Source organism: Puntigrus tetrazona, chromosome 4 (genome assembly GCF_018831695.1).
Source record: "Puntigrus tetrazona isolate hp1 chromosome 4, ASM1883169v1, whole genome shotgun sequence".
Lineage (NCBI taxonomy): Eukaryota > Metazoa > Chordata > Actinopteri > Cypriniformes > Cyprinidae > Puntigrus > Puntigrus tetrazona.
In genome coordinates this window covers 26,306,041-26,312,111 of record NC_056702.1, presented here as the reverse complement: position 1 = coordinate 26,312,111, position 6,071 = coordinate 26,306,041, and the positions used below count along the sequence as shown (strand labels likewise).

General features: G+C 47.0%; 1 non-coding gene across 1 annotated transcript; it reads left to right on the top strand.

The window, feature by feature from the left end:
• Positions 1 to 4,666: 4,666 nt before the first annotated feature.
• Positions 4,667 to 4,753, top strand: trnay-gua. Its single transcript is given in 2 exon segments — positions 4,667 to 4,703; positions 4,718 to 4,753. It is a non-coding gene; the product is annotated as a tRNA-Tyr (tRNA).
• Positions 4,754 to 6,071: the final 1,318 nt, after the last annotated feature.

Here is a 6,071-nt window from a genome sequence, read left to right as displayed (position 1 = left end):
AAAAAAATCCGTAAAAAAACGGAGAATTTGCTGGCAGAAAATTACCAGGTCATTTTGCGGTAAAAATCCTCGACGACCGACCAATGCGGAGCCGGAGAGACGATGGAGCCTGGTGGAGCTGGTGGACTGACGGAGCACGGTGGAGAGGAGCGAGCTAGGAGCCTAAAGGAAGCCGACGGGTCTACAAGCCGAGGTGGAGTCCAGGACTCGGAGGCGGGACGATGAAGCGAGGGATCCTTCATCCGCGGCGGCGATAGAGACTGGCGCTCCAGATGGTGGGCAGAGGATGAGTGCAGGGGCTGCTGGGGTCCATCGACGACGTGTGGCAAGGGTCGGAGGGTGGGATAACTTGAGGAAGCGGCTCTGGGAAGGCGGCGGCCATCTTGGGAAGCGGCTCTGGGGAAGGCGGCCATCTTGGGCAGTGGCTCGGGGAAGGTGGCCATCTTCTGCAGTGGCTCTTGGAATGCTGCCATCTTGGGGAGCGGCTCGGGGATGGCGGCGGCCATCTTGGGAAGCGGCTCTGGGGAAGGCGGCCATCTTGGGCAATGGCTCGGGGAAGGTGGCCATCTTCGGCAGTGGCTCGTGAAAGGCGGCCATCTTGGGGAGCGGCTCGGGGAAGGCGACCATCTTGGGGAGCGGCTCGGGGGAAGGCAGCCATTACAGGAGTTGATGTGGTGTTCTTTTCCTCCTCAACACCCAACGTGAAAGCTGACCCCACAGTCCCTAAACCGAACTCTATAAACTGAAAAAGTGAAAAGGTGAAAAGCTGCTGGATCCTGGTGTGAGGTTGCATTCTGTCACGAATGAGGGGTCTGAGGCGTGCGGATTGTGGGATTTATGTTTTAAAGCAGACATGTCAAACTCAGGCCCGCGGGCCAATTTTGGCCCGCACTTCAATTATATTTGGCCCGCAAGATGATTTCAAATATGCATTACATCTGGCCCACCGGCCCGTTATACAGCGCACGTACCGCTAAAGGTGCCTACACATTGAACGCGTCATTCATTGTGTATGTGCGACGTCAGCGTTTAAAAATTAAAACATTTTTAATTTGAGCGTCAAAACGCTGTGACGACATCTACGCGCGGCCAATAGGAGAGCAGCCTTTGCCGGGGGCGGGAGTTCCCGATGTGGTGCAAGAAGATGAGCTTAGCTGCTGCTAAGCGACAGAAGAGGCACTTCCTTCCGCGGCACCGTTCGTGTCTTAAAACACGAACGGAAGGGAAATGGAGCAGGCTCGATGTGTGGCAATCGTCCTGCAATTGCGGCAGCATTTTTCCACGAGTGCCGGAACTGTCTGATTTGATTGTCGAAAATGCCGCGGCATTGGATACTCGGGGCTCGAAGTGTCGGCATTTTTATGGCCGTTTTTAATTTTTATTATTTAAAATGGAGAAATATTATTTTATTTACTGATGGCATGGTCTGTTCAAAGTTGAAAGAGATATATTTTTAGGTGTTGGCCTTGATGGTCTGTGATGAAAAGATTTAGGTTACAATTAAAATGAATAAAATTAAAGATATAGAAGCCTGATATTTTTTCAGTTTTTGTTTTTATTATTTTCTTAAACCTGTTCTGGTTTCAGTATTTAAGCAAAAATTCAATTGTAATATATGAGGATGGTTAATACAGCAGTTTAGTGTATCTTAAAGATAATAAAAACAAATAAATTAATAAAAAAAAAATTGGTCTGGCCCTTGACAATGTTCTTTTTTTAATTTTGGCCCTCTGTGAATTTGAGTTTGACAACCCTGTTTTAAAGGATTTATGTTTTACAGGTTTTACTCAATAGAAGCACTGTGCCCAGGCCTCATAAAGGCTCTGAGTTTTTCTACTTGATATTATGTGTATGTGCTGTGCAAAATGTTTTATGAGCCCCCTGCATGAGCCCAAGAGATTGGGACAGTGAATGACAGAAATAAAACAAGAGTGAAAGAAGCAGTACACACACAGTGGTTTCTGTATTAAGGACATTGATCCTGGGAAAGTAGGTGGTGTTAGATTATATAATAAAAAGCCAATTATTACCCATAGGGAAGCATAGAAAAGTTAGACATACAAACACCCCAATAACCTGATGGTGCAGACTGTTTGGTCATAATCCAAATTGTGAGAAGTGTAATTGGACTAGGGTAAAATATAAACTGATGACTACCTATAAGGAAGTATGGGATAAATTGTGTAGACAAATGTTGGCACAGGCTGAAATTAAAGAAAAACCAAGGGTGACAAGAGAATTAGAAAAGGCATGGAAGCAATTAGAGTGTATTAATGGGTGGAACAATTCCACTGAGATCAAAGGGGAACTATTAAGGGCCATAATGAGAGAAAAAGAAAGAGCAGACAAAGAGCATAAAATGGCGGTACAGAACAGGCAAGCTTCAACATTTTTTTACTAAAGGGAAATTAGAAAAAGAAGTGAAAGAAAAGGCCTATCAGACTAGAATATGGAGCAGAATAAACAGTGTCATGGTCTGCAGGGTAAAAATTGCAGCTCTTAATGAGAAACAATCAGAAGAAGAAAACGTAGTCCCCCTTATGCAGAAAAGTCCCCTTCCGCTCCTTTAATGCTGCCTGTGATGCATGTTGTGACAGGGTAAGTGTCCACGACAACCAAACAGGCAAATAAAAATGGAAGGTTTGTCCTGACAGGAGGAACAGTTGAGGTAGAACCAAGTGAGGAGGCTAGGTTAGAAGAAAAAAAAGAGTAAGAGAGCTAATAAATGAAGAACTGACAAAACAACCCATGAGTTCAATCATTAACAGTAGTTAGACAGAGAAATACTTCAGAGAACTCAGGAAGTAGAAGAACTAGAGCGACGCGTAGGGCAGCTGACTGGAGAAAGGAAGAGACTGACGGGTGTGCTTAAGGAGGAGGCGGCATGTGGAAGCAGAGTAGGTAGTCTGTATGGAGAAGAAAGTATACATGAGGAGGAAAATGTCAGAATGCTGAGGACAGAACTCGAAAGAAGGGAAAGGGAAATCAGAGAAGAATGTAGGGAAGATTCAATGAAAGGGCTAAGCCTAGCTAAAGGTCAGGGTGAAGAAAAGGATAGTGTAACAATCACTGGATATGAGCTGGACATAGACTGGGGTTCTAAACAGGCGGCACAGGCCCCACCCAGGGCTGGTACAGCTACCAGCCCCCACAAAGGAGAAGGAGGTGCCTCAGGAACCACCTTATTACAAGCCTTAAAGTTAAAGAAAGACATGGGGGTTAGAACAACATACCCAACCCAGTATCCACTGTACAGGATAGGAGGACACCAGAATCCAGGGTATAGACCATGGGGAAATGCAGACATGAATGCAGTACTGCAGAAATTGCCAGATCTAACTAAGGGAGGAATGAAATGGTTAAATAAACTCACCACATTAACCCATGGTCTTTAGGGCCCTAATGGGACATCTGCTTACCAGAACCCAGATGACTACGCTAGAGGATGAAGCTAGAATAGAAGACATGGCCAATGAGAAACCACTGTCCAAAGTAATTACCCAAATAAGCAGGGCTCTTACAAACCTCTATCCAACACCAAAAATGACTTATCAATCTATCAAATTTAAGATAGGAGCAGAAGAATCTGCATCAGCATATCTGCATAGGACAGAAGCTGAATGGGAAGAAAGGACAGGGCAGCACCCAGATTGCAGTGACATCTGTAAAGAGTTTTACAGGCAGGCAGTAGTGAAGGGAATTCCCGAAAAAGCAAAACAACAAGTAGAAAACAGTCCAGAAATGTGTGGGGGTAGTGGAGAGACATGGGCCAGGTATTTCATTTACTATGTAGACAGCGCCATGGAAAAACAAGAAAGGGATAAAAAGAAAAGAAAAGAATAAAAAGAAGCCTAGAGAGGAGCTCTGCAAATGCCTGTAATGAATCAGGGGATGAAGGGACAGGAAGTGTCACAAGGGGCAGCAAACTATCAGCCTCAGGGCCCACGTGATTATCCATATGACCCGCTGCCAGACTGGCCACCTTCTGGACATGGGTGGCAAAACCAAAATTATAGGGGGCATTACGGGAGACCAGGGAGAGAGCAGGGGTGTTATCTGTGCGGAGCAGGTGATCACTGGAAAAGAGACTGCCCACTGAATAGAGGGGACAACCTCCTGCACGGGACGGGCTCCTGTTAGAGAGAGGGCCTCGGGGAAGAGGAAGAGGTGTCCCCAGAAACGTCCCGTGGTCTACCAACCAACAGGTGCCCAGACAAAGCCCAGTCTGGGGCCAGGCAGACCAGGCGGATTATTGACAAGACCCACAGAGAACCAATAAGGGGGCTGAGGCTGAGCCCTACCTAACTGTACTGGTCAATAGACAGCCAAGTACAGGCCTTAGTGGACACTGGGGCCTCCTTCTCTACCATCAGGCTGGAATGGTTGAGAAAGGACGCACTCTCCTGTGAAGTACAGGAAGTCAAAGGGTTACTTTACTTTTAAAAGTTACCTTACCGTACTTCCTTTTAAAATCCCACAACAAAAGCGGTGAGGATTCCTGGTTTTCACCCAGGCGGCCCGGCTCGACTCCTGGTATGGGAAGGCTGTTTTGCTCTATGTTTCCTTCGTGAAACGAGCAGTTTGTTCGCCGGAAGCTTCTTTTCCCGGGGTCATTGGTCGAACTGCAGAAAGCTGAAAAAATGAGGATCTGCTCTCATGCCGCGTGCCTTCGATAGCTCAGTTGGTAGAGCGGAGGACTGTAGCAAAGGAGGTTGTAATCCTTAAATCGCTGGTTCGACTCTGGCTCGAAGGAGTTGTTTTTCGCCATGGCCGCCATTTGATTTTGGGCGTGGCTTTTCCGAGCTTCCGTCACAGCGTGACCACAGGTTTTTTCTAAGGCATCAAGTGGGTATTTGAAGTGACTGTTTTGTACTGGAGGAGACTATAATGAAAAGCATGTATTATCTGTTCTGCCATCACTCTGTGTCTTCGGGTGATTCTAGTCTTGCTATGGACTATGTGTCGTGTGACTTTGTGACTTGGCTCTTCCCAACTTCCGTCACAGCGTGACTATAGATGGCCAAAAGAAGTTCCCTGACTGGGAATCAATCCAGAGCCGCAGCGGTGAGAGCGCGAATCCTAACCACTAGACCACCAGGGATATGCTGATAGGTTGAGAACAAGCACAAAGTGATACAGGACCCGTCGCGTCCACAGATGGAAACTCTGGTACAAGCACAATTAGCTCAAGACAGTGGGCCAGTGGTACAATGGATAACGCGTCTGACTACGGATCAGAAGATTCTAGGTTCGACTCCTGGCTGGATCGCTCTCTATTTATGTTGATTTATTCCTTGCTGCCACCTGGGCGCAGAGAAAAACTTGTCAACTAAATCAAACTCAACTAATAATCCACCACGTATACTATTCAAACTGCATCTCCATTTCAGGGATAATTTCTCAATTTGCCACAATATCTGTTCTGCCATCAGTTTGGGTCTTTGGGTAATTCTAGTCTTACTTCCTTTTAAAATCCCACAACAAAAGCTAAAGACCTCTACGAAATCCGCGGGCTGGCCACACGCATGAAAAATGGCCCAGAATCCTGCCACACTCCTCAGTCTGTTCACATATGGTCTAGCGGTGAGGATTCCTGGTTTTCACCCAGGCGGCCCAGGTTCGGCTCCCGGTATGGGAAGGCTGTTTTGCTCTTTGCTTGCTTCGTCAAACGAGCAGTTTGTTCGCCGGAAGCTTCTTTTCCCGGGGTCATTGGTCAAACTGCAGAAAGCTGAAAAAATGAGGATCTGCTCTCACGCAGCGTGCCTTAAATGGCGCTACCTGGAGCAGGATCGTCTGGGTTTTGCGGTCCAATCGCCGAGCTCGCTTTCCATTTGACAATGGACGAACGGCCAACCGCATCGCGCTTGAGAATGGATGGGAGCCAATCAGAGCGCGAGCTGTCCATTGTTGGGAGCCAATCGCTCTGTGTTGCGAGAATGGACGAGAGCCAATCGCGTTGCCGAACGCACCGGCCAATCGCGTTTCCAAGTGAGATCCAAGTGAGAATAAAACTGCTTAGTTTTAGCTGACTTTACGCAGTCCTGAGGAAAATTGACAGATTTCAATTCGAC